We start from the raw sequence: 9,795 nt of genomic DNA, 5'->3' as shown, positions 1-9,795 counted from the left end.
CCCCTCCCCCGTCAGGTCCCCGTCAGCCCCCCTGTCAGGTCCCCGTCAGGCCTCCGTCAGGCCTCCTCGCTCGGCGACCGCCCGCCGCGGCGCAGCTGAGCACAGCGAAGGGCGCTCAGGGGGGAACGCAGGGTGAACACACCACAGCGCCACGGGAGGATACGTCAGTTCACCCGCTTCAGACGGTTCATTTCCAGCCAGTCGTTCTGACAGAACATCTAACCGGGGCTCATTTAAATTGCATCAAGTCCATCCAACGCGCAGGACAAGCCGGCGAAGGGCGCCTGAAGTGCTCTCGTGGAAGCAAACGCCAGAGCGGCTGCCCAAGTGCTGCAGCGCCGCCTCCTGGCAGGGTCCCTCGGAATCGGCCGAGCGTCTCCTCAGACCGTGGGGCGCAGGACGCGGCGCCTCTCCTGCCACACGGTCACCCTGACAAAACCCCCTCGAAACCGCCCCTGTGGGTGGAGCGCGGACCAGTCAGAAGGGCTGGTGGATGCTTCTCGAGAGGACGCTGCGCAGTTTCCTTCCCTGAGTCACGTGCCATCTCTATCCGCGGGGGCTCAGCCGGGAGCACATGGGCACGTGTGTGTAGTCACGTCCCTGCTCTACACGCGTGGACACAGAGCGCGCTGGTCTGCTCAGTCCAGAGAGGTCTGCAGACTCACTGCTGCGGGTTTCCCCCAAGGCTCCCTACGCCCTCTGGAGACTAAGGTTTCGCATGTCGTTTGCCGTTGGTCCTACTTCTCCCTTTTAGGTTTCACATTTTTTAAGAATCCACAGGCAGTAAGATTAACTTTTTGCATACAGCTCTGTAAATCCTGACACACGGATAAGTGTGTGGCCACCACCACACACGATAAAGACAAACAGCGGGGGCGCGAGCGGTCAAAGCGCCTTCCGGAGGCCGCCGGATTGCGCTTTTTTGCCGGTCTGTCGCTTTCGAAGTGCCCTGAGCGAGGTTCGGGGAGGCCGCCGCCCCTGGAGGGGCGTTTTTCTGTAGCTCTGACACCTCCCGGTGCCCAGCTACTCCGGCCCTTGCCCTTTGACCCTGCTCGGGGCGGTGTGAGAGGTCTGTGGCCATCTTGTGGCGGCGGCGCGGGCGGCTGTTACTGCGGAGACCCATCCCCTCCCCCTCCTCGCCCCCCTGGCCGTCAGTCAGTCAGTAAAGAGCCCCGCAGGCGTTCCGGTGAGGCCCGGGCCTTGTGCGTGCGGTCGCTCCTCCCGCCGCACTGGGCGGCCCAGGCTGCTCCCTGCAGGGCCCCGCCGCCGCCACCATGTCCTCCTTCTCCGAGTCGGCGCTGGAGAAGAAGCTCTCGGAGCTGAACAGCTCTCAGAAGAGCGTGCAGACCCTGTCGCTGTGGCTCATCCACCACCGCAAGGACGCGGGACCTATCGTTTCTGTGTGGCACCGAGAGCTCCGCAAAGCCAAATCAAATAGAAAGCTTACTTTTCTGTACTTAGCCAATGATGTCATCCAAAACAGTAAAAGGAAAGGACCTGAATTCACTAGAGAATTTGAATCTGTTCTTGTGGATGCCTTTTCTCATGTTGCCAGAGAGGCAGATGAAGGCTGTAAAAAACCTTTAGAAAGATTGCTGAACATCTGGCAAGAAAGAAGGGTGTATGGCGGCGAGTTCATACAGCAGCTGAAGCTGTCTATGGAGGACTCCAAGAGCCCTCCCCCCGAAGCAACAGAGGAGAAGAAATCTTTGAAGCGAACTTTTCAGCAGATACAAGAGGAGGAGGAGGATGACTACCCTGGAAGCTACTCTCCCCAAGATCCTTCTGCAGGACCCCTCTTGACTGAGGAACTGATCAAAGCTTTGCAGGACCTGGAAAATGCTGCATCAGGGGATGCTACTGTCCGGCAGAAGATTGCTTCTTTGCCCCAGGAAGTGCAAGATGTTTCTCTGTTGGAAAAAATAACAGACAAAGAGGCAGCTGAACGTCTTTCAAAAACAGTAGATGAAGCATCTCTGTTACTAGCAGAATATAACGGGCGTCTGGCGGCAGAACTGGAAGATCGGCGCCAGCTGGCTCGGATGCTGGTGCAGTACACCAAGAACCAGAAAGATGTTTTGTCAGAAAAGGAGAAAAAACTAGAAGAATATAAACAGAAGCTTGCTCGGGTAACCCAGATCCACAAGGAACTGAACTCCCATATTCAGAGCTTGCCAGACCTCTCATTGCTGCCCGACGTCACAAGAGGCTTGGCCCCCCTGCCCTCTGCTGATGACCTGTTTTCGACTGACTAGGACAGGTGTCATGCCCCAGATTCCCATCTCTATCAACAGAAAGAAGAGGGCAAGTCGTGGTTGGAAATAACCTTGTGGCCTCAGGTTCTGTCCCTCCTTCATCCTGGTCCTGCAGCCTCAAGAAAGAACCACAGACCCTGATTCTGAAGAAACCTCCCCCCTTGTAAGTAGGGCCAGCCCTAATCCAGAGGCAGCCCATCCAGGCGTCTTCCTGAAATTTTAGCAACTAAAAGCATTCTGTTTACAATAAGAAAACCATTTCCCCCCACACCCTGATTGGAATGTCCCTGAATAGGTTCATGTTGACCCTCTGTGAAATCAATAACCTGAATGCTATGCAACTCCCGAGGTTCTTTTGTCTTTAAGCGGTTTTTTTTCCTTTTGCCTTTAAAAGATACCTGTAATTGCTAATCGGGGCTCTCTTCCTCTTCGGAGGCGGAGAGCCCGTTTGCGCAAACGTCCAATAAACCCTCTTGCTAATTGCATCTGCCTGTCTGGGGTCTGAGTCTCTGGGGCGTCCGCCGGGACACGTTGGCACCCGTGAGCCAGGGTCCAACATTTGGGGGCTCGTCCGGGATCCGAGACGCCCCAGGCTCAATCCTAAGACCGGTAGGAGGTAAGACCGAGCTCGCTAAATGTCATATCTGTCTCGTCCGTTTGTCTGACTGGCCGGGTCTGTGCCGGGTCTGTATTGTGCCTGCAGGACGCTGTACTCTGTATTCTGTATTTGGACCAGCGGGGGAGGCAGACGTGCCCGAGACCCCTGGTCCCCCTCCGGAGTCGGACTCCGGAGTGGTCTGGAAGAGGAACGGAGCCCCGGCACTCCCTCCTCTGCAGGGACGGTCGTTGTTCGCGACTGCTCCCATCTGAATCCGCCGCGCCAGTCCTGTCATTCGTGTGCGTCTGTTCGTTCTGTGTCTTTCTGGTCCCGCTCCGGAGTCGGACTCCCGAGTGGTCTGGAAGAGGGAGGGAGCCCGGCACTCCCTCCTCTTCGGGGAGGGTCGCTGTTGGCGACCGCTCCCGTCTGAATCCGCCGTGCCGGTCCCGTCATCTGTGTGCATCTGTCTGTTCTGTCTTCCTGTCCTCTTCCTCCCCGCTCACCTCTTTTCTACACCCGCGGGGCAAACTGTAACCACCCCTTTAAGCCTCGCTCTAGATCACTGGAAAGAAGTCGCCGGCGAGCACACAACCTTTCGGTCGAAGTCAAAAGACGAAGATGGGTCACCTTCTGCTCCTCAGAGTGGCTGACTCTCAACGTCGGGTGGCCCAGGAATGGAACTTTTAATATTGATATTATCTTGCAGGTGAAGGCCCCGGTCTTTCAGCCAGGACCCCATGGGCACCCTGATCAGCTCCTGCAGACTCTCCTCACCACGGAGGAGAGACCGCGCGCCTACAGAAAAACGTCCCCGGGGCGGATGGGAGGCCGACCCAGCTGCCTAATGAAATTGAGGACGTTTTCCCCTTGGTTCGCCCGACCTGGGACTATGACACTGCTGCTGGGAGGGAGCGGCTCCGTCTCTATCGCCAGGTACTCCTAGCGGGTCTCAGAGGGGCAGGGCGTCGCCCCACCAATTTGGCAAAGGTACGTGCTATAGTGCAGGGAAAAGATGAGACGCCGGCAGGTTTTCTGGAAAGATTAATGGAAGGCTACCGTATGTATACTTAGAGAGAGAGAGGAGAGAGAGAGAGAGAGAGAGAGAGACAAAATAAAAGAGATAAAGGAAACGCAATAAAGAACTGACTGGGATACTGGCCACCGTAGTACAGGGCTCAGGGCAGAGTAAGTCAGGACAGAGTAAGGACCTGGGAGACAAAAGAAGACCACAGGTTGAACGAGACCAGTGTGCCTACTGCAAGGAAAAAGGACATTGGGTTAAAGATTGTCCAAAGAAGGGCCAAACGCAGGGACCTAAGAAGAAGCCCATTCCCGTACTGTCCCTAGAGGATGAAGAGTAGGGATGTCAGGGCCAGGAGCCCCCCCCCCCCCAGCCTCGGATAACCCTTAAAGTTGGGGGGTCAACCAGTGACCTTCCTGGTTGCTACGGGAGCTCAACATTCAGTTTTAACTGAGGCAGAAGGACCCTTGAGCTCTATCTAGAAGATGCATTCTTTTGCCTAAAGTTAAGCTCTCAAAGCCAGCCTATTTTTGCCTTTAAATGGAAAGATCCTGAGACGGGATTCTCAGGACAACTCACTTGGACAAAGCTACCACAGGGATTCAAAAACTCCCCCACCTTGTTCAACGAAGCCTTGCATCAGGACTTGGCAGACTTCCGAGTTGGCCATCCGGACCTCGTTCTCCTGCAGTACGTGTTTGATTTGCTCATAGCGGCTAAGACAGAACAGGATTGTGTAAAAGGTACGGGGGCCCTGCTCGAGAGACTGGGAGGACTGGGGTATAGGGCCTCCGCCAAAAAGGCCCAAATAGGCCAGAGACGAGTGACCTATCTGGGATATCTCCTGGAAGGAGGCCAGAGGTGGCTGACGGAGGGCCGCAAAAAGGCTGTAGCCCTGATCCCAGCACCCACTAGTGCCAGAGGGCTACGAGAGTTCCTCGGCAGTGCTGGGTTCTGCCACCTCTGGGTACCCGGGTTTGCAGAGCTGGCGGCTCCCCTATATCCTCTCACGAAATCCAACACCCCCTACCACTGGGGAAAGGAGCAACAATTGGCTTTTGACAAAATAAAAAGGGCCTTATTGACCGCCCCTGCCCTGAGCCTCCCAGATGTAACCAAGCCATTTGCGCTATATGCTGATGAACACCAAGGAATACCCAAAGGGGTCCTAACTCAGAAACTGGGACCCTGGAAAAGGCCCGTGGCATACTTTTCAAAAGAAAATTAGACAGAGTGGCTGCAGGATGGCCCCCATGTCTCCGAATAATAGTGGCTGTGGCAGTCCTGGTAAAAGCCTCAGATAAGTTGGCCTTCAGCCAACCCCTCACTGTGGTGGCCCCCCCATGCCATAGAGACAGTCATCCGCCAGCCCCCTGATCGATGGCTCTCAAACGCCAGGTCACCCATTATCAGGCCATGTTACTGAATTCTGAGCGGATACGGTTCGGAACGGCTACATCCCCAAACCCGGCCACCTTGCTTCCAGAAGCCGAGTCCCCCTCCCTGGTAATGCATGATTGCCACCAGATCCTAGCTGAGGTCCATGGCACCAGAAGGGACTTGACGGACCAGCCTTTGCCAGATGCTGAAGCAACCTGGTACACTGAGGGGAGTAGCTTTCTACGAAATGGTGAACGTAAAGCCGGGGCGGCCGTGGTAGATAATTCACTGTCCTGGGCATCAGCACGGCAACGACCCAGTAGCAGAGGGGAACAGGACGGCCGATGAAACAGCACGAGCCGCTGCACTAGGCCCACAGGAGGATGGACAGAAGCCTTCCTCACCAAACGAGAAACTGCCCATGTGGTTGTCAAGAAAATCCTAGAAGAAATTTTCCCCTGGTTTGGACTGCCCAAGGTAATAGGGTCGGACAACGGCCCCGCCTTCGTCTCCCAGGTAAGTCAGTTGGTGGCCAGATTACTGGGGATAAATTAAAAATTACATTGTGCATACAGACCCCAGAGCTCAGGGCAGGTAGGAAGAATAAATAGAACAATTAAAGAGACCCTAACCAAATTGACATTGGAGACTGGCACTAGAGACTGGGTCCAACTCCTCCCTATGGTCCTGTTCTGAGTCCAGAACACTCCCGCGCGCCATGGGCTAACTCCTTACGAGCTTCTCTATGGAGGTCCCCCACCAGTAACGGACTTGCTAGATTCTGCTATTGACCCTCTTGCTAACACTCCCGGTTTACAGGACAGGCTAAAGGCGCTCCAGATTATCCAGCGCCAGATCTGGAAACCCCTTGCGGCTGTCTACCGCCCCGGAGACACAACCAACCCACACCCGTTCCAGATCGGTGACTCCGTCTACATCAGGAAACATCAGTCCAGGATGCTTGAGCCCCGCTGGAAGGGCCCATTTACTGTACTACCGACCACCCCAACCGCCTTAAAGGTAGACGGCATTGCTGCTTGGGTCCACGCCTCACACGTGAAGCGCGCCCCATCAACGAGCACCGCTGACGCCAGCCAGGCGAACCGGACGAGCCACTCCAATGGAAGCTCCACTGCACCCAAAACCCGCTCAAGATAAGACTTTCAAAAAATTGTTCAATGACAGTTGTTATATTCCTACCTCTCCTAGCGCTCTTCACCCCCGCCAGAGGTGACCCTCATGCCCTCAAAAGGTTAACCTGGCAGGTACTAATGTCTGGGGGTGACGAGGTTTGGTCTATAACTAAGACCGCCCCTGTGGGAACCTGGTGGCCTAACCTATATCCTGACCTATGCAAGCTAACCATAGGGGCCCCTAGCCCATGGGACCTAGAGGGATACTTCGACACCTCTAGAGCCTCTAACCGAGAAAGCCCTCCAGGGCGACTGGGATTAGACCCATGGGGAGGATGTGGCACGCCTGACAGAAGGGCCATGCTAAGCACTCTTCCCTTTTATGTCTGTCCCGGGTACCACAGAGATCGCAGGCTAAATCCCACCTGTGGAGGAGGGGAATACTTCTATTGTAAAAATTGGGGGTGCGAGACTAGGGAGACACAGGATGAGAGGCCCTCCTCCTCCTGGGATTCCATCACTGTCAAGGCTAACTATACTCACCCGGGGTTACCAGGAACTCTGCAATACTACCGCCCAGATTTTAGGGACTGACTCTTACCTGGAGCCCCAGCCGGGAACTTGGTGGGCATGCAACAAAGTCCTCACCCCCTGTGTGTCAGCTAAGGTTCTAAATAGCTCAAACAACTTCTGTGTCATGATGCAGATCATACCCAGGGTGTTCTATCACCCTGCTGAAACTCTAGAAAATCAGTATAATGAACATCCCACCCGTTTTTGGTGCGAACCTGTCTCCCTAACCCTAGCTGTTATGTTGGGACTAGGGGTCGCTACTGGGGTGGGTACTGGCGCAGCTGCTCTGATCCAGGGCTCACGATGTTATATAGAACTCCAGGCAGCTGTAGATGAGGATCTACGGGCACTAGAGCAGTCTGTTTCTAAGTTAGAACAGTCCCTCACCTCACTTTCAGAAGTAGTACTCCAAAACAGGAGAGGCTTGGATTTACTATTCCTGAAAGAGGGAGGACTGTGTGCAGCCCTAGGAGAAAAATGCTGTTTCTATGCAGACCATTCTGGAGTCATCAGAGACTCCATGGCCAAACTCAGGGAAAGGTTAAATAAAAGACAAAGGGACCGGGAGGCCCAGCAGGGCTGGTTTGAAAGCTGGTTTAATCAGTCTCCCTGGTTGACCACCCTAATCTCTACCATTATGGGCCCTCTAGTTATCCTGCTCCTGCTGCTAACTTTCGTCCCCTGAGTCCTCAACTGGCCGCTCCAGTTCATCCGAGAAAGATTGTTTATTACCCAAGCTCTGGTATTAACTCAGCAATGTCGGGCCCACCAAACTGAAGAAATAAATGTTCCCTAAGATTTTAAGGTTAAAATCAGCCCAAACAAGAGGAGGGAATGAAGAAACCTCCCCCCTTGTAAGTAGGGCCAGCCCTAATCCAGAGGCAGCCCATCCAGGCGTCTTCCTGAAATTTTAGCAACTAAAAGCATTCTGTTTACAATAAGAAAACCATTTCCCCCCACACCCTGATTGGAATGTCCCTGAATAGGTTCATGTTGACCCTCTGTGAAATCAATAACCTGAATGCTATGCGACTCCCGAGGTTCTTTTGTCTTTAAGCGGTTTTTTTTTTCCTTTTGCCTTTAAAAGATACCTGTAATTGCTAATCGGGGCTCTCTTCCTCTTCGGAGGCGGAAAGCCCGTTTGCGCAAACGTCCAATAAACCCTCTTGCTAATTGCATCTGCCTGTCTGGGGTCTGAGTCTCTGGGGCGTCCGCCGGGACACGTTGGCACCCGTGAGCCAGGGTCCAACAATTCTCCTCTCCGTCCTCTCTTTGTTGAGCACAATTCACAACAGTGGCAAGTGGAGTCATTTAGGTTCATATATGGAAGGAATACAAACTCCCACTTCATGTGTTCATGCCCCTGTTGGTTTTCCATTCTTAGCTCTCTCTTTACACCCAAGAAGTTACGAAAATCATGTGTACTTCTGGAAGCTTTCAGAAGAATCTTGTCGCTTAGGACAGCATTGTGTCACGAAAGCAGCTTCTTTTCTGAGCTGGGCTTGTTCAAGTTCAGTACAGGCCTCCACTGAAGGACTTACTCTGGTGTCATTGACTTTCCTGGCTACCATCCACCCCAAAGGTTGGAGGCACAACTGTCAAGCAGCTTTGCCATAAAGAGTTTGCCAAATCTCATCCTTCCTTTTCCTTACTTCCAGTGACATGTAGTCAGAGGTGAGGTGTGTTTGTTTTATAAGCTGACTGGGGAATCTAGCAATTAGATTCACAGCTGATCTGGGACATGAAGTTGTAGTTGAGAAACAAGAGTAACAGGGATCACAGGCATGAGTTAAAAATAAGTTACTTACTTCAGGTTCCTACAAACAACCTTCCCAGGCACCCACTGTCTGAGAAAACGTTCCTAAAAACATGGTCTTTTGGCCCAAATCGGTTGTGAAGGCGGTTGTTAGAAATGGCACTGGTGGACCCCAAAAGCTACCGAGTCTGGGCTCTGCACAGGTGTTGCTTTTTCAACCCATGTCTCTTGGGGAGTAGGGCTCACACTCCTTTCCTTCACTGGGCGCATGTCTACAGTATGGTGAGTAAACATGAACATGTCCCTTGTGAATATGACACTTTGTGTATGTCAGTTTCTGCCACTGGCCACTGTGCCTGTCCTTGTGCCCCGGGGGAGGAAAAGTACTCTGATGAGCTGTGACTGAATAGCTTGGGCAGAGGAAGGGGGTAAGTCACGGATTTTAATTTTGGGTTTTAATTCCACTATCATGCCAGCTGACATTATGACTATATAATGTAGTTTGAGAGGATTTTTACCTTGCTTTTAGTGAAGGTTAGGCCTGCTGACTGGAAATCGCTCTGATTTGGCAGGCTTATTTTTGACATTGGAAAGGGCAGAAACCAATTCGCCCAAATAGTATACTAGGAGTCAGAGCCCAGAGGCTGAAATCCAGAAGCTGTAAAAAGGAATTCAGTGGTGGGGGCTTCAGAATCTCCATTATTTTGAGTTATTTTCAGGATTACCAAAAAGCCAATTACTTGTAATCTTACATGTTAAACATGTTGAAACATAGCCTGTGTTTTAAACGTGTGGCAGGCTTTCCTTTAAGAAGCTCTCCTGCCTGCCATGAAGCAAAAAGGATGAAAAGTCGTAGCAGGTGTTCAGTTTAACTCTCTGTAGAACATAGTAAGTAGCATTTAAGCTGTTTTTTGGATTTGAATACAGACTGTGTGTTTGCTTATTGACACTGCCTGTTGTCCTGTCATTATTGAATTAATGAGTCTCTACAAAGTTTTTCTTCCCAGAGGCCATAGGGCAGTAGGTGACTTTTCTAAAATTGAAAGATCAATTCTAATATTTGCTGTTTCTGCACATAT

General features: G+C 52.6%; 1 pseudogene; it reads left to right on the top strand.

The window, feature by feature from the left end:
* The first annotated feature begins 298 nt into the window (after positions 1 to 298).
* Positions 299 to 8,138, top strand: LOC140596589 (regulation of nuclear pre-mRNA domain-containing protein 1B pseudogene; annotated as a pseudogene).
* Positions 8,139 to 9,795: the final 1,657 nt, after the last annotated feature.

Source organism: Vulpes vulpes, unplaced genomic scaffold (assembly GCF_048418805.1).
Source record: "Vulpes vulpes isolate BD-2025 unplaced genomic scaffold, VulVul3 Bu000000639, whole genome shotgun sequence".
NCBI classification, from domain to species: Eukaryota; Metazoa; Chordata; class Mammalia; order Carnivora; family Canidae; genus Vulpes; species Vulpes vulpes.
This window is presented reverse-complemented; position numbering and strand designations above follow the sequence as displayed.